This window comes from Rhinoraja longicauda, chromosome 42, assembly GCF_053455715.1.
Source record: "Rhinoraja longicauda isolate Sanriku21f chromosome 42, sRhiLon1.1, whole genome shotgun sequence".
NCBI classification, from domain to species: domain Eukaryota; kingdom Metazoa; phylum Chordata; class Chondrichthyes; order Rajiformes; family Arhynchobatidae; genus Rhinoraja; species Rhinoraja longicauda.
Window position 1 is genome coordinate 6,161,924 of NC_135994.1, and position 27,346 is coordinate 6,189,269.

Consider the following 27,346-nt stretch of genomic DNA (forward strand, 5'->3'; position numbering starts at 1 on the left):
GCTGGTGGTGTTACCCGTCTCAAACCGTGCGTAAAAAGAGTTCAGGTCATCAGCTAAGGAGGAGCTGGCACTTCCGGTTGAGGGGGTGCTGGACCTGTAGCTAGTTATAGTCCGGGTCTCCGGCGCTGCATTTGCTGTAAAGCAGCAACTCTACCGCGTTATCTAGTGATAATGGTAGTCACTTCGTGAATGAGATCATAGCAAAACTAAGTAGTGCCCTAAAGATACAGGTAAAACACCACTGTTCGTACCATCCCCAATCGGCAGGGTTGGTGGAAAGAACAAACGGGACTATCAAAAGCAAATTGCGAAAGGCCATGGCAGAAACAGGGTTCTCCTGGATAGACTGCCTACCCCTCGTATTATTAAATATAAGAATGATACCGAGCGTAAGGGGAATCTCCCCATATGAAATATTACATGGGAAACCCTTCCAATATCCCATCTTCCAGAAACTAACCGAAACAGTACAGGAAGAGGAGACACTGGCAGACTATATGCGAAAGTTATTAATAACCAAATCTCATGTGTTAAGGAACCTGACCAGCCTGGAACAGGAAAACCAAGGGTTCGAGAAGTTTGTGAAACCAGGCGACTGGGTGTTTATCAAGGTCATCAAAAGAAAAAGGTGGTCAAGCCCTCGGTGGGCCGGACCTTACCAAGTTCTGCTCACCACACCAACGGCGGAGAGACCAACGTGGGTACACATAACACATTGTAAACGAATGAAGGTAAACTCTGAGAACGAAAAGGGAACAAGGGAATTAGTGACGGCTGACGGCCTACCAGGGCCCAGTAACGACTAAAACCCAAGTAACTTGTCGTAACCGGAAAAAGAAAATGAAAAAATCAATCATAAAATGGATTTGGACGACGAGTCTTTGTATGGTTGTAAATGGATGGGATTACGTTATAAAACTTAAGGAAGATGAAACAGGCATCTTCCACATTGACCCATGTAAAGAGTACCCCGGAATGTGGTGTGCCGAAAGAGCCTATCAACAGTTCAACAACAGTTCAACAGAGCTTTATTTGTCATTCGGTACCAAGGTACCGAACGAAACTACATAGCAGTCACACACAAAAAAGAACACAAGACACATGACCCCAACACAAACGTCCATCACAGTGACTCCAAACACCCCCTCACTGTGATGGAGGCAACAAAACTTCCACTCTCTTCCCCACGCCCATGGACAGACAGCTCGTCCCCGACCGACCCGCACAGTCCCCGCAAGGGGATGGAAGTCCCCGCGGCCGAGTCGCACCGGGGGCTGAGACGTCTCGCGGCCAAACCGGGCGATGGAAGGCCCCGCGACCGAGCCGTGCGCAGCTAAGTCCCGCGGCCGAGCCGCACCGGGCGATGTTAGGCCCCGCGGCCGAGCCACACCGGGCGATGTTAAGTCCAGCGGCCGAGCCGCACCAGCGATGAAAAGTCCCGCGGCCGAGCCGCGCCGGGCGATGTTAGGCCCCGCGGCCGAACCGCACCGGGCACTGTTAAGTCCAGCGGCCGAGCCGCACCAGCGATGTTAGGCCCCGCGGCCGAGCCGCACCGGGCGATGGAAGGCCCCGCGGCCAAGCCGCACCGGGCACTGTTAAGTCCAGCGGCCGAGCCGCGCCGGGCAATGTTAAGTCCAGCGGCCGAGCCGCACCCCGCGCCGTGAGGAAGAGACCTAAAAGAGAAAGGTTTCCCCCACCCCCCCACCCACACCACCACCCCCCCCCCCAAATTCATTCCTATAGTTATCGGGGCTGTACCTTTAAGAATAATGTATGGTCAAGCAGATGCTTGTTCGTGCGTAGACTTTGCTCACTTCTATTAGGTGCTAACTGTAGTTTTGTACTTTGCATACCTGCATGATCAGATTGATTAAGTTGTACTTTGCATACCTGCATGATGAGATTGATTAAATTGTACTTTGCATACCTGCATGATGAGATTGATTAAATTGTACTTTGCATACCTGCATGATGATTAAGTTGTGTTACATACCTGCATGATGGGATTAAGTTGTTCAATACATCTTTGTCTACTCCATGGTATAAAGAAATGAGGGGGGCACTGCTGCATTAGAGACTTGCTCAGACTCCTGTACTCTGTACAATCCTCTCTCATGTATTAAAACATTCAGTTGGATCTAAATTGCTGTGACTGTCGTTTGTTGGGGAACATATTTCTAACAACCGCCATTTAATATAATCACGGCTGATCATTTGGAGCGTTGCGTGCAGTTCTGGTCGCTCCTTGACAGGAAGGACATGGAGGCTTCGGAGAGGGTGAAGAGGAGGTTCACCAGAACGATGCCTGGATTAGTGGGCACTAGCTACAGGGAGACGTTGGACAGACTTGGAGTGTTTTCTCTGCAACACCAGAGGTTGAGGGGACACCTGACAGAAGTGTATACAATTATGAGAAGCAACAGGTGAGGGTGGCCAGTCAGAAACCTTTACCCAGGATGGAAAAATCAAATAGAGGGCATGACTTTAAGGTGAGATGGGCAATGTTCAAAGGAGATGTATGGAGCAAGTTTTCTTATACACCGAGGATGCTGGGTGCCTGGAACACACTGCCAGGGGTGGTGGTGGTTGAAGCAGATACAATGGTGGCGTTTAAGTAGGGTCGCCAACTGTCCCGTATTAGCCGGGACATCCCGCATTTTTGGGCTAAATTGGTTTGTCCTGTACGGGACTGCCCTTGTCAAGTATTAGGCCCGGGGGGGCATTGTAGGCCCCGACGGTGTAGGCCCCGACAGTTGAGGTCCCGACGCTGTAGGCCCTGGCAGTTTAGGCCCTGGCAGTTTAGGCCCCGGCAGTTTAGGCCCCAGCAGTTTAGGCCCCGGCAGTTTAGGCCCCGGCAGCGTAGGCCCCGGCAGCGTAGGCCCCGGCAGTGTAGGTTTCCGACATTTTAGCTCCGGACAGTGTAGGCCCGGAGGCCCGGGCGCCGCCTAATGGACGCTGCGTAGCAACCCGCCTCCCGGCCCGGGCGGCCGCCATTGGTGGAGCGGGAGCACGTGGGGCACAGGGCGGTGACGTCACCTTGTCCCTTAGTTGGGAGTGAGATAGTTGGCACCCCTACATTTAAGAGGCTTTTGGATAGGCTCATGGAAGTGCAGGGAATTGAGGGATATGGGTTATGTGCAGGCAGATAAGAGCTGCCCGTGGCAATATGTTCAGCACGGACATTGTGGGCCGAAGGGCCTGTCACTGTGCTGTTCTATGTTCCACAGGTGTAGGCACATGATAGGAGGGATGTGACTGCTCTGGAGAGGCGATTTGTCGGGATGTTGCCGGGACTGGAGATCTATTGACCTGCTGCAGCACTTTCTTTGGAAGAAAGGAGGCCAATTGAAGACTTGAATACGGGCAATAAAGCGGAGGTGCCTCGATGGTGTCAGTCGGAAGGACCCATTGCCCTCAGCACAGGGGTCAACAACGAGGGCTTGACGTTTAATGTCATCGGTGGAAGGGTTAGTGGGGAGAGGGGGAGAATGTTGTTCCCCCCCTTAATGGTGTCGCAGCGGTAGAGTTGCTGCCTCACAGCGCCAGAGACCCGGGTTCCATCCTGACCACGGGTGCTGCCTGTACGGAGTTTGTACGTGCTCCCCGTGACCTGCGTGGGTTTTCTCCGGGTGCCCCGGTTTCCTCCCGCACTCCAAAGACGTGCGTACAGGTTTGTAGGTTAATTGGCTTGGTAAATGGGAAAAATGTCCCGAGTGGGATAGTGCTAGCGTGCGGGGATCGCTGGTCGGCGCGGACCCGGTGGGCGGCCGAAGGGCCTGTTTCCGTGCCGTATCTCTAAACTCTAAACATGGAACTGTACCAGCATATTTCTGGAAAGGCCACCTTCAAAGAAAGGATTTTCTGTCGTTAATCGTGGGGAGATATCAAAGAAACCCAGGCATTAAACTGAAGACGAGACTGAGGCAACACAGCTTGTCACATTCCCATACAACAGTTGAGGCTTCTGATCCCACCGAATGGCGGGGCAGGCTTTAAAGATACAGCGTGGAAACAGGCCCTCTGGCCCACCGAGTCCACGCCGATCAGCGATCACCCGTGCATTAGTCTGAAGAAGGGTCTCGACCCGAAGCCTCACCCACTCCTTCTCACCCGAGGTGCTGCCTGACCCGCTGAGTTACTCCAGCGTTTTGTGTCTACCTTCGATTTTTCACCAGCATCTACATCCACATCGGCACGGTGGCGCCGCGGTAGAGTTGCTGCTTTACAGCGAATGCAGCGCCGGAGACTCGGGTTCGATCCTGACTACGGGTGCTGCACTGTAAGGAGTTTGCACGTTCTCCCCGTGACCTGCGTGGGTTTTCTCCGAGATCTTCGGTTTCCTCCCACACTCCAAAGACGTACAGGTATGTAGGTTAATTGGCTGGGTAAATGTAAAAATTGTCCCTAGTGGGTGTAGGATAGTGTTAATGTACGGGGATCACTGGGCGGCACGGACTTGGAGGGCCGAAAAGGCCTGTTTCCGGCTGTATATATATATGTGATATGATGATGATATCCTGCACACTGGGGACGATTTACAGAAGCAAATAAACCAACAAACCTGCACATCTTTGGGACGTGGGAGGAAACCCACAGCAAATTTGCAGATGATACTAAGCTGGGGGGTAGTGTGAATTGTGAGGAAGATGCAATAAGGCTGCAGGGCGACTTGGACAGGTTGTGTGAGTGGGCGGATACATGGCAGATGCAGTTTAATGTAGATAAGTGTGAGGTTATTCACTTTGGAAGTAAGAATAGAAAGGCAGATTATTATCTGAATGGTGTCAAGTTAGGAAGAGGGGATGTTCAACGAGATCTGGGTGTCCTAGTGCATCAGTCAATGAAAGGAAGCATGCAGGTACAGCAGGCAGTGAAGAAAGCCAATGGAATGTTGGCCTTCGTAACAAGAGGAGTTGAGTATAGGAGCAAAGAGGTCCTTCTACAGTTGTACCGGGCCCTGGTAGGACCACACCTGGAGGAAGGAATTGGCGGCGCCTAACGGCTGCGGCTCGCTAGCAGTCTGTTCGTCTTTTTTCCTTTTTTTTTTGTTGTGTGTCGGTTTTTGTTTTTTTTTGGTTGTGTATGTGTGGGGGGTGGTGGTGTGGGTGGGTGGGGGGGGGTGGGGGAAACCTTTCTCTTTTAGGTCTCTTCCTCACGGCGCGGGGTGCGGCTCGGCCGCGGGGCCTTCCATCGCCCGGTGCGGCTCGGCTGCGGGGCCTAACATCGCTGGTGCGGCTCGGTCGCTGGACTTAACAGTGCCCGGTGCGGCTCGGCCGCGGGGCCTAACATCGCTGGTGCGGCTCGGCCGCGGGGCCTAACATCGCTGGTGCGGCTCGGCCGCTGGACTTAACAGTGCCCGGGCCGCGGGGCCTAACATCGCCCGGCGCGGCCGCGGGACTTTTCATTGCTGGTGCGGCTCGGCCGCTGGACTTAACATCGCCCGGTGCGGCTTGGCCGCGGGGCCTTCCATCGCCCGGTGCGGATCGGCCGCGGGACTTAGCTGCGCGCGGCTCGGTCGCGGGGCCTTCCATCGCCCGGTTCGGCCGCGAGATGTCTCAGCGCCCGGTGCGACTCGGCCGCGGGGACTTCCATCCCCTTGCGGGGACTGTGCGGGTCGGTCGGGGACGAGCTGTCTGTCCGTGGGCGTGGGGAAGAGAGTGGAAGTTTTGTTGCCTCCATCACAGTGCGGGGGTGTTTGGAGTCACTGTGATGGACGTCTGTGTTGGGGTCATGTGTCTTGTGTCTAGTATGTGACTGCTATGTAGTTTCGTTCGGTACCTTGGTACCGAATGACAAATAAAGCTTTGTTGAGTACTGTGTGCAGTTTTGGTCTCCAAATTTGAGGAAGGATATTCTTGCTATTGAGGGCGTGCAGCGTAGGTTCACTAGGTTGATTCCCGGAATGGCGGGACTGTCGTATGTTGAAAGGCTGGAGCAATTAGGCTTGTATACACTGGAATTTAGAAGGATGAGGGGGGATCTTATTGAAACGTATAAGATAACATGTTCCCAATGTTGGGAGAGTCCAGAACAAGGGGCCACCGTTTAAGAATAAGGGGTAGGCCATTTAGAACGGAGATGAGCAAGAACTTTTTCAGTCAGAGAGTGGTGAAGGTGTGGAATTCTCTGCCTCAGAAGGCAGTGGAGGCCAGTTCGTTGGATGCTTTCAAGAGAGAGCTGGATAGAGCTCTTAAGGATAGCGGAGTGAGGGGGTATGGGGAGAAGGCAGGAACGGGGTACTGATTGAGAGTGATCAGCTATGATCGCATTGAATGGCGGTGCTGGCTCGAAGGGCTGAATGGCCTCCTCCTGCACCTATTGTCTATTGTCTATAAACCGGAGCTTCCCAGAGGAAACCCACGCGGTCTGTGCAAAGACAGCACCCCGTAGTCGGGATGGAACCCGGATCTCAGGCGCTGTAAGGCAGCAACTCTACCGCTGCGCCACCGTGCCGACCTTGGCTCGACGGGGTGAGTGGTCCACTCCTGCTCCTGTTTCCCCGTGTTCTTGAAGCAGGAGACAAGGATTGAGTGTGCGGGAAGAAACTGTCTGCAGCTCTCTGGAGAGAAGGCCCCAGCGGGACAGGCAGCATCTCCGGAGGGAAGGACTGAGCATGGATAATGGGACGTTCACGATCGCTCCTGCAGACTAAACTGCGACTTGCCTCGCCCGGCTTCCCATTGTGCGTGGGGCCAGCGGAGCTCAGGGACGTCCGATGGGGAGCGCGTCGACCCGGGAAAAAAACAACAGGTTAAGTGAAGGGCCAAACGGTCTCACCACAATGGCGGAGAAGGTAGGCGCAAAATGCCGGAGCAACTCAGCGGGTCAGGCAGCATCTGTGGAGAACATGGATAGGTGACGTTTCACAGAGTGCTGGAGTAACTCAGCGGGTCAGGCAGCATCTGTGGAGAACATGGACAGGTGACGTTTCACAGAGTGCTGGAGTAACTCAGCGGGTCAGGCAGCATCTGTGGAGAACATGGATAGGTGACGTTTCACAGAGTGCTGGAGTAACTCAGCGGGTCAGGCAGCATCTGTGGGGAACATGGACAGGTGACGTTTCAGAGTGCTGGAGTAACTCAGCGGGGTAGGCCATTCGGCCCTTCGAGCCAGCACCGCCATTCACCGTGATCATGGCTGATCATTCACAATCAGTACCCCGTTCCTGCTTTCTCCCCGTACCCCTTGATTCCGTTAGCCGGCAGAGCTGAGCCTAACCTTGTTTGGTGAAGACAGAGTAACTGGTGGACCCAGGGTCTTCGGGGTCTTGCGGTTCCGACAGAGCAAAGGTGTCGGTGGAGGGTTCCTTTGGTGGAGGCCCCAACCAGGAGAAAGAGTGGATGGATTTGCAGCAAAGGTTCAAAGGGTGGAAGAAAAGGAAAGAAACATGGTCTTGGAAATGGAAGACAACATTTCTTTTAATAATAAATCGGGATGAGAGACAGAGGCACAAAGACGATAGTACCAAAGGCCGGCCAAAGTAAAGACTTACTGTTGAGTTCGTGACACTCGAAACACTGCGTAATTGTGTGCGTTGCAGGTTTTAATTAGATGCTTGTGTTAAAGTTTATGTAAACTCGACACTGGATGCTCGTTCTATGGAGAAAACAGTGAGCAAGTGAAACAATGTGTTCAGAGTCAGGGAGATAATTCTGTTGATGCAACAGTCAGAGCACAGAATGCCATGCCCTCTACTGCGTCTACTGGAATCACCAGCAGAGCGCTGAACAATAAGCACAGGAACAAGGGGTGCCAACTGTCTCACTCCTACATAAGGAACAAGGCGCCCCACGTGACCTCACCCAGCCAGTGGCCACGTGCTCCCGCTCCACCGAGCTGGAAGGCAGGTTGCTACGCAACCTCCATTAGGTGGTGCCCGGGCCTCCGGGCCTACACTGTCTGGACCTTCAGTGTCCGGGCCTACAGTGCCCGGGCCTACAGTGTCCGGGCCTACAGTGTCCGGGCCTACCGTGTCCGGGCCTACAGTGTCCGGGCCTACAGTGTCCGGGCCTACAGTGTCCGGGCCTACAGTGTCCGGGCCTACAGTGTCCGGGCCTACAGTGTCCGGGCCTACAGTGTCCGGGCCTACAGCGTCCCCTGGGCCTAATACAGGACAAGGGCGGTCCCGTACGGGACAAACCAATTTAGCCCAAAATACGGGATGTCCCAGCTAATACGGGACAGTCGGCGACCCAAACAGGAACAGGCCCTATGGCCCACAATGTCCACGCCAAACACACTTCTATCAGCGATCGTTTCGCTGAACACCTCAGCTCCGTCCGCCTAGGCCTACCCGATCTCCCGGTTGCTCAGCACTTTAACTTCCCCGCCCGTTCCCACACTGACCTTTCTGTCCTGGGCCTCCTCCACTGTCAGAGTGAGGCCCAGCGCAAATTGGAGGAACAGCACCTCATATTTTGTTTGGGCGGCTTGCACCCCAGCGGTATGAACATTGACTTCTCTAACTTCAAGTAACCCTTGCATCCCCTCTCTCTCCGTCCCTCCCCCACCCTAATTCTCCAACTTGTTCTACTGTCCTCCTGATTAAATATTACTGACTGTGTGCCTGGTTGAATGAACCATTCTACATATCCTAAACATCGTCTGCTTTGATCTGTCGTTTTCACACCTTACCCTTCCATAAATCGAGACTCCCTCTCGCCTGAACTCTCCGGCTGAAGAAGGGTCTCAACCCAAAACGTCAGCCATTCCTTCTCTCCAGAGATGCCGCCTGTCCCGCTGAGTTCCTCCAGCATTTTGTGTCCATCTTTGATGTAAACCAACATCTGCTGTTCCTTCCTACATACTTCCATCAGGACTCCTCTCAACCTCCAATGCTCCAGTGCAAACGATCCAAGCGTGTCCAAACCTCTCCATATAACTCGTACCCTCTAACCCAACCTCTTCTGCATCCTCTCCAAAGTGTGCAGGAAACATCCCAGATGTTAAGTAGAGCTTACAGTCAAGCGTTTTGTGGACAAGACGACCAAATTAAACTAATTTTTAGTTTAGAGATACAGCGCAGCAACAGGCCCTTCGGCCCACCGGGTCCGCGCCGACCAGCGATCCCCGTGCACTAACACTATCCTACGCACACTAGGGACAATTTTTACATTTACCAAGCCAATTAGCCTACAAACCTGCACGTCTTTGGAGCGCGGGAGGAAACCGAAGATCTCGGAGAAAACGCGCGCAGGTCACGGGGAGAACGTACAAACTCCGTACAGACGGCGCCCGTAGTCGGGATCGAACCCGGGTCTCCGGCGCTGCATTCGCTGTAAGGCGGCAACTCTACCGCTGCGCCACCGTGACCGCCCCAATCTCCTCTGTCTGCACGTGTTCCATTCCCTGCATATCCATGTACCTGTCCAAAAGCCTCACAAACGCCACTATCGTGTCTGCCTCCACCACCACCCCTGGAAGCCTGTTCCCGGCACCCACTGCCCTCTGCGTAAAAAACAAATGCCCCCCACATCATCTGTGAATTTTGCCCCTCTTACATTCAAGCTATTCCCTCTAGTCAGAGAGTCCTAGAGTCCGACAGCACAGAGACACCCAAGAATAGGCAACCACCTCCTGAAATGTTGGGTGTAGGATAGTGTTAGTGTGCGGGGATCGTTGGTCGAGGAAGAGACGCAGGGCGTTTAGATCTTCCTGGGCGGGGGATGGAGGTAGTGACTGAATATCTAAAACTCACGTGCTGATGCATTGGAATGTGTCCTGCACAGTTACCAAACAAAACCACCCTGGCCGCAGACCGCAGAGCTAATGGCCGCCTTGTCTTTGTCACAGGGAATCATGGGAGGTGGGGCTGGGTCTCAGTGAGGAACAGGTGAAGGTGCCATGGAGATGAGGGAAACAGCGATGGGGTGACCTCTGGGTTGGGTGAGAGAGAAGAACATGTCTTCATTGTAGGAAGAGAGACACTAAATGCTGGAGCACCTCAGCGGGACAGGCCGCATCTCTGGAGAGGAGGATTGGGGTGACATTTCATTCAGAGGGGTCTCGAGCCGAAACGACACCCATTCCTTCTCTCCAGAGACGCTGCCTTCATTATATGAGTTGTGTGTGGCCATTATGGGTGCCAACTTCCTCACTCCCAAATAAGGGACAAGGTGACGTCACCCAGCCGGCGGCCACGTGCTCCCGCCCCACCAATGGCAGCCGCCCGGGCTGGGAGGCGGGTTGCTACTCAACCTCCGTAAGTCGGCATTCGGGCCTCCGGCCCTACACTGTCCGGGCCTGCAGCCTCCGGGCCTGCAGCGTTTGGGTCTAGAGTGCCCTCCGGACCTAATACGTGACAAGGGTGGTCTCGAACGGGACCGCTGCGTATCCATGCTGTGCATGGGTTTTTAAGTCTGCACTGCGGAAGTGGCGGCGCCTAACGGCTGCGGCTCGCTAGCAGTCTGTTCGTCTTTTTTCCTTTTTTTTTGTTGTGTGTCTGTGTTGGGATGGTTTTTGTATTTTTTTTTTTTGGTTGTGTATGTGTGGGGGGTGGTGGTGTGGGTGGGTGGGGGGGTGGGGGAAACTTTTCTCTTCCTCACGGCGCGGGGTGCGGCTCGGCTGCGGGGCCTAACATCGCCCGGTGCGGCTTGGCCGCTGGACTTTACATCGCCCGGTGCGGCTTGGCCGCTGGACTTTACATCGCTGGTGCGGCTTGGCCGCTGGACTTAACAGTGCCCGGTGCAGCTCGGCCGCGGGACTTAACATCGCCCGGTGCTGCTCAGCCGCGGGACTTTACATCGCTGGTGCGGCTTGGCCGCTGGACTTTACATCGCTGGTGCGGCTTGGCCGCTGGACTTAACAGTGCCCGGTGCAGCTCGGCCGCGGGACTTAACATCGCCCGGTGCTGCTCGGCCGCGGGACTTTACATCGCTGGTGCGGCTCGGCCGCTGGACTTTACATCGCTGGTGCGGCTCGGCCGCGGGACTTTTCATCGCTGGTGCGGCTCGGCCGCGAGACTTAACATCGCCCGGTGCAGCTCGGCCGCGGGACTTAACATCGCCCGGTGCTGCTCGGCCACGGGACTTTACATCGCTGGTGCGGCTCGGCCGCTGGACTTTACATCGCTGGTGCGGCTCGGCCGCGGGACTTTTCATCGCTGGTGCGGCTCGGCCGCGAGACTTAACATCGCCCGGTGCGGCTCGGCCACGGGACTTAGCTGCGCAAGGCTCGGTCGCGGGGCCTTCCATCGCCCGGCTCAGCCGCGAGACGTTTCAGCGCCCGGTGCGACTCGGCCGCGGGGACTTCCATCCCCTTGCGGGGACTGTGCGGGTCGGTCGGGGACGAGCTGTCTGTCCGTGGGCGTGGGGAAGAGAGTGGAAGTTTTGTTGCCTCCATCACAGTGAGGGGGTGTTTGGAGTCACTGTGATGGACGTTTGTGTTGGGGTCATGTGTCTTGTGTTCTTTTTTTCTATGACTGCTATGTAGTTTCGTTCGGTACTTCGGTACCGAATGACAAATAAAGCTCTGTTATACCTGTTATACCTGTTATAAACACTGCGAGGCCCGTAAATAACAGACAATAGACAATCGGTGCAGGAAGAGGCCATTCGGCCCTTCGAGCCAGTACGCACCGCCATTCAATGTGATCATGGCTGATCATTCTCAATCAGTACCCCGTTCCTGCCCTCTCCCCATACCCCCTGACTCCGCTATCCTTAAGAGCTCTATCCAGCTCTCTCTTGGATGCATTCAGAGAATTGGCCTCCACTGCCTTCTGAGGCAGAGAATTCCACAGATTCACAACTCTCTGACTGAAAAAGTTTTTCCTCGTCTCAGTTCTAAATGGCCTACCCCTTATTGTTAAACTGTGTGGCCCCTGGTTCTGGACTCCCCCAACACTGGGAACATGTTTCCTGCCTCTAACGTGTCCAACCCCTTAATAATCTTATACGTTTCGATCAGATCTCCTCTCATCCTTCTAAATTCCAATGCGACAAATATGTGCAGCATTGCAAACTCAGGCCGGCCGATGTAGACAGCAACACATTGGTGTCTCAGTCAACGCCCTGCCCTTTCCTTTCCATCACCGAGCTGTCCTGCTTCTGATCACAATGTGAATACTGCCTCCATTTTCTGAGAGGCGATCTATCTCCAGCCTCCCAACCCGACCGGTTCCGATTTCAACTCCCTCCTTTTCATTCTCTATGCTGTTGGTCAGAGAGGCATCCCGGTTGGAATCAGGTCCTTCGGCCCATCGAGTCCGTGCTGACCATCGAGCCATCCATTGACGCCAATCCTGCCGCGCTGACGCCATTTTATTCTCCCCCCACTCCCATCAACTCCCCGCACATTCAGCACGCAAGGTCAGGATGGATGGTTAGATGGTTTGAGCTGTGAGGCAGCAGCACTACCAGCTGCGTCTCCGTGCCACTTTAACTCCCCCTCCCACTCCCAGTCTGACCTTTCTGTCATGGGCCTCCTCCAGTGCCATAGTGAGGCCCACCGGAAATTGGAGGAACAGCACCTCATATTTCGCTTGGGCAGCGTGCAGCCCAGCGGTATGAACATTGACTTCTCCCACTTTAGATAGTTCCTCTGTCCCTCTCTTCCCCTCCCCCTTCCCAGTTCTCCCTCTATCTTCCTGCCTCCACCTATATCCTTCCTTTGTCCCGCCCCCCTGACATCAGTCTGAAGATGGGTCACCCATTCCTTCTCTCCTGAGATGCTGCCTGACCCGCTGAGTTACTCCAGCATTTTGTGATACCCTCGATATAGAGGTCAGTGCTCCTCTAAATCTTCCTCTCTGCTTCCTTGCCAAGATCAAAATACTCCACATCGCACATTTACAAAGAATGATGTTGTATTAACGAGAAGAAGCAGGCTGTTCGGTCTAGGCCATGGCTAATAATCCTCGTTAGACTCCATTAACAGATCTTCCTCCTGAGTTGAAGACAGGTTATGTCACAGTGTAGGAAAAAAACTGCAGATGCCGGTTTAAAATCGAAGGTAGACACAAAATGCTGGAGTAACTCAGCGGGTCAGGCAGCATCTGTGGAGAACACGGATAGGTGACGTTTCACAGAGTGCTGGAGTAACTCAGCGGGTCAGGCAGCATCTGTGGAGAACACGGATAGGTGACGTTTCACAGAGTGCTGGAGTAACTCAACGGGTCAGGCAGCATCTGTGGAGAACATGGATGGGTGACGTTTCAGAGTGCTGGAGTAACTCAGCGGGTCAGGCAGCATCTCTGGAGAGAAGGAATGGGTGACGTTTCGGGGTGAGACCCTTCTTCAGGCTTATATCACTCTGTCTCCGTCTCGCACGTCCGATTCTTCCGCGCGCTCCCTTCCTCCCTCGGACCGCCTTCACCGTCGCAACGCGGAGTTGTTTTAATAACCCGCGCGGTAACGCCCGGCTACCAGTGACTTCAGCGGGCGGCCCTGCTTGGCTCACGTCGCCACCCTTACACAACGGGCCTCTTGCCCTTCGTCGACGCTGAGCAACAAAAGGTCCTTCTGAGGCCGCTGTCCGTCCCGGGAACAAAGGAAACAATAGGCCTAGTGACTGATGTCACCCACTTTGCACAGGCGGCGCATTGACACGCTGTGCACGCCTCATTCCCAAGCCACAGAGAGCTACTGAAACCGCAGGCAGCCCTGCACAGATACTAAAACTCTATATACTAAAACTCTCGTTTGTTTGTTTGTTTGTTTGTTTGTTCCTGAACTACAGCCAAAACGGTACACGACAGCGCGACAATGTTAGGCCCACCTTACTCACCGTCGTCCCTTTGGTGCTAATGGAAGAAGTTTCATTGAAATCAGTGTTTATTTTTTAAGTTATTCACATTTTAAAGTTTAAATCTATCTCCTAGGGAGGGAGGGGGGAGGGAGGGAGGGAGGGAAGGGGGGGAGGGAAGGGAGGGAGGGAGGGAGGGTGGAAGGGAGGGGGGAGGGAGGATAAGGGGGTTGAGGGAGATGGGGTGGGGGGTGGGGTTGAGGGAGATGGGGTGGGGGGTGGGGAGGAGGGAGGGGGGGAAGGGGGTGGAGGGAAGGGGAGGGGAGGGGGAGGGGTAGGGGAAGGGGAGAGGGAGGGTAGGGGAAGGGGAGGGATGGGGAGGGAGGGGAGGGGGAGAGGAGAGGGGGGGAGGAGGGGGCGAGGGGGGGGAGGAGAGGGTGCTGCACCAATGCAGGAGAGGTTTGGGCCCAACGGGTCCACTTGGTCTAGTAAATAAATATAACCAAGCCATACACAAGTATAATAGGTAGAGCAAAGAAAAAAAACTAGAGAGCAGAATGTAGTTTCTGGAGAAAAAGTCTACAATGGGAGAGGTTCAGAAATCGAGACTGGACCCCAGTTTGTAAATCTGTGGAACTCTCTGCCTCAGAAGGCAGAGGAGGCCGATTCTCTGGAAGCTTTCAAGAGAGAGCTCGATAGAGCTCTTAAGGATAGCGGAGTCGGGGGTTACGGGGAGAGGGCAGGAACGGGGTACTGATTGCGGATGATCAGCCATGATCACGGTGAATGGCGGTGCGTACAGGCTCGAAGGGCCGAATGGCCTCCTCCTGCACCCATTGTCTATTGTCCATTGACCGTTTAGTGGGAATAAGGTATTCTCGTCTCCCATCTGATTAGTCGCATCCGGAAAACTGATTGCGTTCCCGGGAGGGAACATCACATGTGCTGTGAAGCAGGGCTGTTCTATTTGGCGAACATGAAGAAAGCGGGCGAGGAGAGAGGGCGGGATTCAGACAGGGAATGTGTGAGCCAGTAAACGCACCTATTTATAGAAAAGTAATTAACGCTGAAATTAGAAGTCTCAGACAGAATATTTAAAACAGGCACTCTAACGAGGTGTAGCTTGGATATGATTCCAGAGACGTCACCCCATGTTCTTTTCCCCCCACAATGCCATCTGTTTTCAGATCCACCATCTCAGATGTACCGAGAGAGAGAGAGAGGTCACCTCTTTCATTAGCGCGCAAATCGGAAGGTTCTGGGGAACAAGCAACACCTCTACTTCCTGAGAAGATAACAGAGACTCGGAATGTCAGAGAGCATTCTCTTAACCGTCCACAGGTTGCATCGCGGCCTGGTTCAGCAACTCGAACCGCCAGGCCAGGAGCCGAAGATGGCTGCAAAAAGTGGCGAACACCGGCCGGTCCATCACGGGTACTGACCCCGTGCACGAAGGAGCTGCAGGTGCCGGTTTAAACCGAAGATAGGCACAAAAAGCTGCAGTAACTCAGCGGGACAGGCAGCGTCTCTGGAGAGAAGGAATGGGTGACGTTTCGGGTCAAGACCCACGCCACCCTGGCCACGCTCTCATTTCACCCCTGCCATCGGGAATAAGGTACAGGGGCCTGAAAACTGTCACGCCCAGGTTCAGGAACGGCTTCTTCCCTACAGCCACCAGGTTGTTAAACACCACAACCTCAAATAAGCTCCGAACTACATAGACTTGGGGGTATTGGCTTTGTCTTTTTGCACTAGATATTGTTTTTTTTCTTGTTTGTGTGTATATTTGTGTGTGAATGTGTGTGTGTGTGTGTGTGTGTGTGTGTGTGTGTGTGTGTGTGTGTGTGTGTGTGTGTGTGTGTGTGTGTGTGTGTGTGTGTGTGTGTGTGTGTGTGTGTGTGTGTGTGTGTGTGTGTGTGTGTGTGTGTGTGTGTGTGTATATGTGTGTGTGCATGTGTGTGTATGTGCGTATGTGCATATATGTGCGTGTGTGTGTATATGTGCGTGTGTGTATGTGTGTGTATATGTGCTTGTATGTGTGCGTGTGTGCGCGCGTATATGTGCGTGTGCGTATGTGTGCATATGTGCATATATATGTGTGTATATACGTGTGTGTGTGTGTGTGTGTGTATGTGTTTGTGTGTGTATATGTATGTATATGTGCTTGTGTGTGTATGTGTGTGTGTGTACCTGTGTTTATGTATATGTGTGTGCGTGTGTGTCTACCTGTGTGTATGTATATGTGTGTGCGCGTATACGTGTGTGTGTATATATGTGTGTGTGTGTGTATATGTGTGTGTGTGTGTGTGCGCGTGTGCGTGTGTACGTGTGTGTGTACGTGTGTGTGTGTGTGTGTTTATAACTTTTTTCCTCATTTATCATATTGTTTACAGTGTACCATATTGACATATTCCGTTGCGGTGCTACAAGTAAGAACGTCGTTGTTCTACAGGACACACACGACAGTAAGACACCGTTGACTATCTGGGGAGTTGGATTCTCCGGCTGATATCCTCAGCACTTGCCTGCCAACACTCGCTGCTACTCTGAAGAGGTTTTGCTGGATTCACACATTGACGGCCAATTAAACTCACCGCAGAAAGTATAGTCTGGCCGCTGACGGCATGGGTATCGTTTAAACAAGGCGGTAATGGTGAGTGGAGAGCCAGTTGCCCAAAAAGGGAACGAGCCAAACCATTCAATCTCACCCTTGCATGCTGTAAATTGTTCTCCGAGATCCAAATCTTAAATAAGTCTTCCAATGCCTTGTCTGCCTCTTTTGCCCTCGTTCCTGCTTCATCTGTTTCCTTCATTCAATTGTCTTTCTAACTTCTAACAAACTCATCAAGGGGGCATAGCTGTGTTCTGCAGTCTCTCTGTCTTTTTTTGTCTATTGTTACCGTTTAAATGTATGTATTGACCTATTTTTAGCTGTGTATATGTGGGGGGTGGTGGGGGGGTGGGGGAAACCTTTTTTTCTAATCTCCTCCTCAACGGAGATGCGACCTTTACCGTGTCGTGTGTCCGTTCGTGCTACGGCCTAACACCGTGGAGTTGGCGGCCTCCAGCTGGGATCGACCTTGAAGACTCCGGTCGCAGGGCCTGGACTTACCATCTCGGAGGCTTCGGCCGTGGGCCCTGCAGAGACCGCAACATCGGGAGTTCGCAGGTCCCTGGCTGGCGACTGGCTTTCGGGAGCTCCAGCCGTAGCAGCTTCGACCGCCCCGGAGCGCGAGGTACGATCGACCCGCTCGCAGGCCCTTCATCGCCCTGCGTGGCCTGGCCGCGGCACTTTCCATCGCCCGGTGGGGGCTCAGGACCTTCATCGGCCTGCTCGGCTCGGCCCTGGGGACTTTCCATCGCCCGGTGGGGGCTTCAAAAGTCGGGAGCCTCGATCGCCTCGTGGCACCACGGGAGAAGAATGAGGAGGAGATAAGACTTTTCTTTGCCTTCCATCACAGTGAGGGTGTGCCTAGAGCAATCACTGTGATGGCTGTTTGTGTTAAAAAATTGTAATTGTGTGTCTTGTGTTCTTTATTGTCGACTGCCGGACCCTGACGTGAGAGGACGCTGGCGCTATTTGTTCACCACTTCTCCGTCAGGACAGTTCGTCTGTTTGTTTTTATGTCTTGACTAGGTCTTTGAGCATTTGGAAAAGCACTATGTAAAATAAATGTTTATTATTATTATTATTATTATTATTATATCAAGGAGGCTGGCTCTGTCCCTTTTTTTTTTTTTTTTTTTGATATAAAAATTTTATTCCAAAGAAAAACATACAAACAGGGGCGGAGTTGGAGTTGGAGTTGGATTCATGGGAGGGGGTCTTGGAGGGGAGGATGTTCCTCAAACTGCGGAGCATCCCGGACAATACAGCCCGCCCCCTCCATGACACACTGGTCAACCTGAGGGGCACCTTCAGCAACAGACTGGTCCCACCGAGATGCAGCACAGAACGAACGCCACAGGAGATCCTTCTTCCCTGTGGCTGTCAGACTGTACAACCCCTCCCCCTTCTGTCATGGGGTAGACTGAGACTGACTGACCCCCCCCAAAATCTTTGCACATCCACAAAAGTACCAACATATCAGAAATATTAGCCGCTGTCACTCTGGGTCAGCAGGGCCAATCGAGTGATTCAGCACGGAAACAGGCCCTTCGGCCGGCCACGTCCACGCCGACCATTTTACTGTCCCCACATCTACGTCAACTCCCCGCAGACTCGACCCCCCGACTGGCACAGGAGGGGCGGTTCTCGCAAATCTACCGGCCCGCGCACCTCTCCGATGTGGGACGAAACATTATAGAAAGGATGTGATAGCTTTGGAGAGGGTGCAGAGGAGATTCACCAGGATGCTGCCAGGGATGAAGGGCCTCGGCTATGAGGAGAGACTGGGCAGACTGGGGTTGTTTTCCCTGGAGCAGAGAAGGCTGAGAGGGGACATGATCGAGGTGTACAAGATCATGAGGGGCATAGATAAGGTAGATGGCGGGGAACTTCTTCCACTGTTGGAAGGTTCAACAACGAGGGGACATAGATACAGGGTAAGGGGAGGGAGGTTTTGGGGGAATGTGAGAAAGAACTTTTTCACCCAGAGGGTGGTTGGAGTCTGGAACTCACTGCCTGGGGTGGTGGTGGGGGCGGGAACACTCACAACGTTTAAGAGGCATTTGGATGGGCACTTGAAATGCTACAACATTCAGGGCTTCGGTCCAAATGCGTGAAAATGGGATTAAAATTAGACTGTGTTTGGTAACGGGCGGCGCGGACACGATGGGCCGAAGGGCCTCTTTCTGTGCTGTAGGACTCTATGACTCTATGAAACCGGAGCGCCTGGGAGAAATACGTGGAGTCAGGGGAAGAATATGCAAACCCCACACGACATTGGAGGTCCGACAGGAACAGGCAGTTGAGGCAGCGGCCCAACAGAGGATGTACTTCCTGCGGCAACTGAGGAAACGCAGTCTGCCACGGGCAATGATGGTCCAATTCTATACTGCTATCATTGAGTCCGTCCTCACCTTCTCCATCATGGTCTGGTTAGGCTCAGCCACCAAGCACCACATCCGGAGGCTGCAACGGATCGTTCGCGCGGCCGAGAAGGTTGTTGGCTGCAACCTTCCCCCCATTGACGAACTGGACACTGCAAGGGCCAGGAAGCGAGCGGGTAAGATCATCTCTGACCCCTCTCACCCTGGCCACAAACTCTTTGAAGCACTTCCCTCTGGGAGGCGACTCCGGACTGTCAAAGCAGCCACAGCCAGACATAAAAACAGCTTTTTTTCCCACGAGTAGCAGCTCTACTCAATAACCAAAGTCTGTCGTCAAGTCAAGTTTATTTGTATAGCACATTTAAAAACAACCCACGTTGACCAAAGTGCTGTACATCAGTGCAGGTACTAAGAAACGAACATACAGTAGCACACAAACATAACAGCACATACATAAACAGTTCACAGCGCCCCCTCAGAGGGCCTCAAACGCTAGGGAGTAGAAGTAGGTTTTGAGCCTGGACTTAAAGGAGTCGATGGAGGGGGCAATTCTGATGGGGAGAGGGATGCTGTTCCACAGTCTAGGAGCTGCAACCGCAAAAGCGCGGTCACCCCCGAGCTTAAGCCTAGACCGCGGGATAGTGAGTAGCCCCAAGTCGGCCGACCTGAGGGACCTGGGGATAGAGTGGTGGGTTAGAAGATTTTTGATATAGGGGGGGGCAAGCCCGTTTAGGGCTTTGTATGTGAATAGGAGGAGCTTGAAGTTGATTCTGTACCGTACAGGGAGCCAGTGGAGAGAGGCCAGAATCGGGGTGATGTGGTCCCTTTTACGGGTACCCGTCAGGAGTCTCGCTGCGGCGTTTTGGACCAATGGCAGCCTCCTTTTGCTCTGGTATTTTATTTCATTTATAGATTCACATGTGCAAATTATAATGTTTCGTTCTTAATTGTTTACTGTATGTCGTGTTGTTACTTGCGAGCAAAGCAAATTCCTTGTGTGTGTACATACTTGGCTGATAAAATGTATTCAATTCAATTCAACTCCCCGTGTGGTACCTCAGCTGCACGGAGGCAGAAAGGAAAGCTCTTCAGCGGGTCGTCCATAGAGCTCAGAGGGCCATCGGAACACAGCTACCAGACTTGGAGGGCATCTACAACACACAATGCTTCAGAAAAGCCACCAGCATCCACAAAGACTCTTCACACCCCTGCAACAGTCTGTTCGAACTCCTTCCATCGGGCAGACGATACAAGGCCTTCTACGCCCGCACCTCCAGACTCAGGAACAGCTTCATCCCCAGGGCCATAGCTGCTATGAACCGGTCCTGCTGAGCCGGATGGCCACAACGCATAGATCAACTTGCACTTTACCCTGTCTAAAAACTGTTACAATTGTTTCGTTTCGTTGGGTTGCTGTTAATTACTTAAATTATTGCATCGTATGGGAGGCGCATTCCCAATCTCGTTGTACCCCTGGGTACAATGACAATAAAGATATATTGTATTGTATTGTATTGTATTCAATTCAATTTAATTCACTGAGTATTGCACACATGAAGGGCATTTTTGGATCTGATAAAGGAAAAAAATGACAACTTTCATAAAGTGACCTTCGCCTCTGCTGACCATTTTGAAAACATCACCACGAGAATAGAGTTAGAAACTCGTTACAAGTGCACCCTCGACTGCCCGAGGTCTGAAAGGCTTGACTGCGATCGTTTTAAATGGTGCAAGTATAAATGATCCGAGCTCACAGTTCACATTCTGCAATTATGCACAGAATGTTATTAATACCAAAATGAGCTCACGGAGAATCTTGACGCACAGATTCAAATTATTCCAAACTTCTGAATTTTCAACAGCAGCGAAAGTCAGGAGCCGAGATTGCAAGTTGTCCTTGGCCACCAATCAACGCGACTAAGATAGAAAGGACATCAAGTGCCGGGGTAACTCAGCGGGTCGGGTATTGATGTTGATCAGTGCGGGTGTCGGGGGTTATGGGGAGAAGGCAGCAGAATGGGGTTGGGAGGGAGAGATAGATCAGCCATGATTGAATGGCGGAGTAGACTCGATGGGCCGAATGGCCCAAATTCTGCTCCTATAACCTATGAAGGCAGGTATCACTGGAGTAACTCAGCGGGTCAGGCAGCATCTCGGGAGAGAAGGAATGGGCGACATTTCGGGTCGAGACCCTTCTTCAGACTGATGTCAGGGGAGGGGGCGGGACAAGTCCATGTCACCCATTCCTCGACCCGAAACGTCACCCATTCCTTCTCTCCAGAGATGCTGCCTGCCCCGCTGAGTTACTCCAGCACTTTGTGTCCATGTTCGATTCAAACCAGCATCTGCAGTTCCTTCCGGCACACAGAACAGTACAGCACAGGAATAGGTCCTTAGGACCACGATGTCTTTGCCAAGCATGATGCCAATTTAAACATCCCACCAGCCTGCACATGGTCTGTATCCCTCCATTCACTGTCTGTTTACGTGCCTGTCTAAATGCCTCTGAAATGTTGATATCATATCTGCTTCTATCACCTCTCCTGCCACAAACGTCCTCGACACCAACACTCTGTGTAAAAAGAAACTTGCCTCGCAAATCTCCTTTAAACTTCCCCCCTCTAACCATAAACTTGTGCCCTGTAATAGATTCATTGATACAGCGTGGAAACAGGCCCTTCGGCCCAACTTGCCCAACATGTCCCATCCACACTAGTCCCACCTGCCCGCGTTTGGCCCATACCCCTCCAAACCTGTCCTAACCATGTACCTGTCAGGGTGTTTCTTAAACGTTGCGATAATCCCTGTCTCAACCAACTCCTCTGGCAGCTCGTTCTAAATCTGTGGAATTCTCTGCCTCAGAAGGCAGTGGAGGCCAATTCTCTGCATGCTTTCAAGAGAGAGCTAGATAGAGCTCTTAAGGATAGCGGAGTCAGGGGGTACGGGGAGAAGGCAGGAACGGGGTACTGATTGTGGATGATCAGCCATGATCACATTGAATGGTGGTGCTGGCTCGAAGGGCCGAATGGCCTCCTCCTGCACCTATTGTCTATAACACCAACCATCCTTTGTGTGAAAAAGTTACCCATCAGATTCCTATTCAATCTTGCTGCGTCCCCATTGACCCATGTCCTCTGGTCCTCGATTCCCCTCCTCTGCGCCAAGGACTCTGTGCGTCACGGTCGATCAGCCATGATTGAATGGCGGAGTAGACTTGACGGGCCGAATGGCCTAATTCTGCTCCCATCACTTGTGAAGTTATTTCCGGTACATCTTCGTCTACCCGTACTGCAGGTCATGTCTGTGCTTTAGCCGAGTACGTCCACGAGTGAACCTTGCGTTGATGAAGGAGTGGGTGCTCATGGGGCACTGCCCCATTCACTGCCGGGCGCTCCCAGGTCAGAGGTGCCGAGCGAGGTTCCTCCTGATGTGAATCAAAGTCTCAGCCTCGGCCGAGCCTCTTGTGCATCAGATAATGTCCCTGCAGGTCCGCAACGACCACCTTCCAAATGGGATTTCCAATGCAGATGCTCAAACTCTCTCATCAATTGTGGCATCAGACACAAGAGTCGTTCGAGGCTGCGCCCCTTGAAAGCCACAGTTTAGCGGCCTTTTGTACGGTCTAATTGCCACACCGTTTTCAATCCACTGCCTGCTCCCCCAACCAAGCCTGCTCCCCCAACCAAACACCCATCCACAGAACAATATAAGCAAAGCACTCGACTCCCGAATTGGAAGGGGCGTGTGGAGTTCCCAAGTGCCACATTGATCCAGTGAGGGACTCTTCCACAATCCCATTAGAGTCATAGAGTGATAGAGTGATACAGGCCCTTTGGCCCCACTTGCCCGTACCGACCCAACATGTCCCAGCTACATTAGTCCCACCTGCCTGCGCTTGGTCCACATCCCTCCAAACCTGTCCTATCCATGTACCTGTCCAACTGTATCTTAAACGTTGGGACGGTCCCAGCCTCAATGACCTCCTCTGGCAGCTCGTTCCAGACACCCACCACCCTCTGTGTGAAAAAGTTACCCATTGTTTAAGGGGTGTGTGGAACAAGCTGCCGGAGGAGGTCATTGAGGCTGGGACTACCGCAACAGTTATGAATCACTTAGACAGACAGGGCAGGTTTAGAGGGATATGGGCCAAACGCAGGCAGGTGGGACTCATGTAGATGTAGCGGTGACCCAAAGCGCCACCCATTCCTTCTCTCCAGAGATACTGCCTGACCTGCTGAGTTACTCCAGCACTCTGTGAAACGTCACCTATCCATGTTCTCCACAGATGCTGCCTGACCCGCTGAGTTACTCCAGCACTCTGTGAAACGTCACCTATCCATGTTCTCCACAGATGCTGCCTGACCCGCTGAGTTACTCCAGCATTTTGAGTCTACAATGTTCACCCTAGTTTGAATAAGGTCTCCCTTCAGTCCTCAAAACCACAGACCCAAACTGTACAAGCTCTCACAGTGCCAGAGTCCCGGGTTCGATCCTGGCCTCAGGTGCTGCCTGTGTGGAGTTTGCACGTTCTCCCCGCGACCGCGTGGGTTTCCTCCCACATCCAACAGACGCGCGGGTTTGTAGGTTAATTGGCTGCTGTAAAATTGCCCTAGTGTGCTTGGAGTGGATGAGAAAGTGGGATCATATGGAATTAACATGAAGGGGTGATGGGCGGTGGGCGTGCATTCGGGCGGCTGAAGGGCCTGTTTCCATGCTGTACGACTCCATGCCTCTCTTGATCGGACGACCATCTCATCTCGGGAACCAGTCTTGCCCTCATCTGCAATGTGCTTTGCTTCGGTCCAATACACGCCATCTCCATCTGCTTCATCCAGTCGCTATTCACCTGTTTCTGATGTCACCTCAGGTGGCCCAGTGTCGAATTTTGCTTTGCAAAGTGGCATGGATTGGGCAGGTTTGGTGGGATACGACAATACGACAATGGACGCAGTAGGCCATTCGGCCCTTCGAGCCAGCGCTGCCATTCACCGTGATCATGGCTGATCATTCTCAATCAGTACCCCGTTCCTGCCTTCTCCCCATACCCCCTGACTCCGCTATCATTAAGAGCTCTATCTAACCCTCTCTTGAAAGCATCCAGGGAATTGGCCTCCACTGCCTTCTGAGGGGACTTGATAGAGGTTTTTAAAATTTTGAGAGGGACGGACAGAGTTGACGTGGGTAGGCTTTTCCCTTTGAGAGTGGGGAAGATTCCAACAAGGGGACATAGCTTCAGAATTGTGGGACAAAGGTTTAGGGGTAACATGAGGGGGAACTTCTTTACTCAGAGGGTGGTGGCTGTGTGGAATGGGCTTCCGGTGGAAGTGGTGGAGGCTGGCTCGATTTTATTATTTAAGAGTAAATTGGATAGGTATATGGATAGGAGGGGATTAGAGGGTTATGGTCTGAGTGCAGGTAGATGAGACTAGGTCAGGGAGAATGGTCGGCGTGGACTGGTAGGGCCGGACAGGCCTGTTTCCGTGCTGTAGTTGTTATATGTTATATGTTATATGTTATATGAGGCAGAGAAATCCACAGATGTACAATTCTCTGAGTGAAAAAGTTTTTCCTCATCTCCGTTCTAAATGGCCTACACCTTATTCTTAAACTGTGGCCCCTGGTTCTGGACTCCCCAACATTGGGAACATGTTTCCTGCCTCTAGCGTTTCCAATCCCTTAATAATCTTATACGTTTCAATAAGATCCCCTCCCATCCTTCTAAATTCCAGTGTATACAAGCCCAGTCGCTCCAGTCTTTCAACGTACGACAGTCCCGCCATCCCGGGAATTAACCTGGTGAACCTACGCTGCACGCCCTCAATAGCAAGAACATCCTTCCTCAAATTTGGAGACCAAAACTGCACACAGTACTCCAGGTGCGGTCTCACTAGGGCCCTGTGTAACTGCACAAGGACCTCTTTGCTCCTATACTCAACGCCTCTTGGGCCAAACGCAGGCAGGTGGGACTAGTGTAGGTCATAAGATCATTCATAAGAGATAGGAGTAGAATTAAGGCATCAAGTCTACTCCGCCATTCAATCATGGCTGACCTATCCCTCCCTCCTAACCCCATTCTCCTGCGTTCCCCTCATAACGCCCGACACCAGTGGTAGGGTAATGTTGGTCTGTGTGGGCAAGTTGGGCCAATAGGCCTCTTTCCACACACACTGTGTGACTCTCTAACTTGAATCTTGGGGGTACTATCTGGCTCATTTTTGTGTGTGCGTTTGGAGGCTGTTTACAATGTGTGTGTGTGCGTGGGTGGGTGTGTTTGGCTTTGACCAATATACTGCATTCCAACAAATTATAGTTTAATCAAAATCACAAGCAGCTCCTTCAGTTGCTACCCCTCAGCGAGCTCTTGTGACACTGCTGCAGATTGCACTGATTGCAGTTTCCACACACAAGACTCGCTGCCCCGTTGAAATCGCTCCTTGCCGATCCGGTGTCGCACCTGGGCTCGTTTAGAAAGACCCACCGCCGCTCTCACCCCATGGAGAGAGCAAGAAGGCAGCCCCCTTTAAAACCCACCCCCGCACCACAGCCAGTTACCATTGCAACAAGAGTTACCATTGCAGCCAGAGTTACCATTACTAATCATACAGCCAGAGTTACCGTTGCAACCAGAGTTACTGCAGCAGCCAGAGCTACCATTACTAATCATACAGCCAGAGTTACCATTACTAATCATACAGCCAGAGTTACCATTGCAGCCAGAGTTCCATTACAGCCAGAGTTACCATTACTAATCATTGCAGCCAGAGTTACCGTTGCAACCAGAGTTACCGTAGGAGCCAGAGCTACCATTACTAATCATTGCAGCCAGAGCTACCATTACTAATCATACAGCCAGAGTTACCATTGCAGCCAGAGTTACCATTGCAGCCAGAGTTACCATTGCAGCCAGAGTTACCATTGCAGCCAGAGTTACCATTACAGCCAGAGTTACCATTACTAATCATACAGCCAGAGTTACCATTGCAGCCAGAGTTACCATTGCAGCCAGAGTTACCATTGCAGCCAGAGTTACCATTGCAGCCAGTTACCATTACATCCAGAGTTACCATTACTAATCATTGCAGCCAGAGTTACCATTGCAACGACGGCAACAAAAAAGAGATGCAGCGGGACGAAGACTCAAACAACACTGAATGAAATACCCACGCATGGGATGCTGACCTTCTCTGCATTTAACGCTCGCCAAGCTACACACAAAAAAGCAGTCGTATGTGTATGCCCCACCCACCCCACACACACAAATTTCACTACCGCAAAGATCAAATCCTTCATGCTCAGATTTTTTTTCCTCTGCCACAATAATAGCACAGGATGCAGAAAGGTTCCTCTCCTTCCTTCCCTCTCTCTCCCTCCCCCCCCTCTCTCCCTCCCCCCTCCTCTCTCTCTCCCCCCTCCTCTCTCTCTCCCCCCTCTCTCTCTCTCCCCCTCTCTCTCTCTCCCCCTCACTCCCCCTCCCCTCTCTCCCTCTCCCCTCTCTCCCTCTCTCCCCTCTCTCCCCTTCTCTCTCTCCCTCCCTTCTCTCTCTCCCTCCCCCCTTCTCTCTCCCTCCCCCCTTCTCTCTCTCCCTCCCCTCCCTCCCTCCCCCCCCTTCTCCCTCCCCCCTTCTCCCTCCCCCCTCCCCCCTTCCCCCCTTCTCCCTTCCTCCCTTCCTTCTCCCTCCCTTCTCCCTCCCTTCTCCCCCCTTCCCCCCCCTTCCCCCTCCCTTCTCCCTCCCTTCTCCCCCCCTTCTCCCTCCCTCCCTTCTCCCTCCCTCCCTCCCTTCTCTCTCTCCCCTTTCAAGCATTCATTCTCTCTCTCTCTCTCTCTCTCTCTCTCATTTCAATGCATTTCCACCTTTCTTGATTGAAGGACATTTGACAGACTGCGTTTATTTCCCCCATCCCCCCACCCTCCTCCTCCCCCCTCCCCACCCTCCTCCTCCCCCCCTCCCCACCCTCCCCCCCTCCCCACCCTCCTCCTCCCTCCCCCCACACACACACACACACCCCCACATCCCCTAAAGACCACCAGAGCTCGCCCTAGGCTGGTGAAGGCGAGGGGCCCGTCCACCCACCCACCCGCCCACCCCGCCCCGCTTACCTGCTACTGCACGTCTGTATGCATGGTCCTTTGCTCACATTTCTCTGTCCCTGTCTGTCTCTGTCTCTGTCTGTCTCTGTCTCTCTCTCTCTCGCTGCAGGGACTGGGCGCAATGCCGCATTGTGTGGTTCCCTCCGCAGCTGCCGAGGCTTCTCTGCCGGAGCTGCCGGGACCCGCAATCCGCAGCCTCCAGTGGGGCACTCGGGGAACAGCAGAGTACAAAACCCCAGCCAGGACAGCAATCCGTGCGCTGGCCAGCTGATCCCGCAATGGTGGGACTTCCCTACATGTTGAAAGACTGTCGAGCGACTGGGGGGGGGGGGGGGGGGGGGCTTAGTACACACTGGAATTTAGAAGGTTTACTGGGTTAATTCCCGGGAATGGCATGTGTTGAAAGACTGTGGAGCGACTGGGCTTGTATACACTGGAATTTAGAAGGATGAGAGTGGAATTCTCTGCCACAGAAGGTAGTTGAGGCCAGTTCATTGCTATATTTAAGAGGTAGTTAGATGTGGCCCTTGTGGCTAAAGGGATCAGGGGGTATGGAGAGAAGGCAGGTACAGGCTACTGAGCT

General features: G+C 52.9%; 1 protein-coding gene across 4 annotated transcripts in view; it reads right to left on the reverse strand.

Annotated features, from left to right (window-relative positions):
• Positions 1–27,018, reverse strand: part of LOC144611935 (beta-1,4 N-acetylgalactosaminyltransferase 1-like) — a 95,690-nt gene extending 68,672 nt beyond the window's left edge. For 3 of the 4 annotated variants that reach the window (XM_078431280.1, XM_078431279.1, XM_078431281.1), the window contains exon 1: positions 26,773–27,018. The gene's annotated coding sequence lies outside the window, so the exon portion shown is untranslated. Of the gene's footprint in view, positions 1–7,492; positions 7,597–26,772 lie in introns of all 4 variants that reach the window. The other variant, XM_078431278.1, reaches the window with a different exon arrangement.
• Positions 27,019–27,346: the final 328 nt, after the last annotated feature.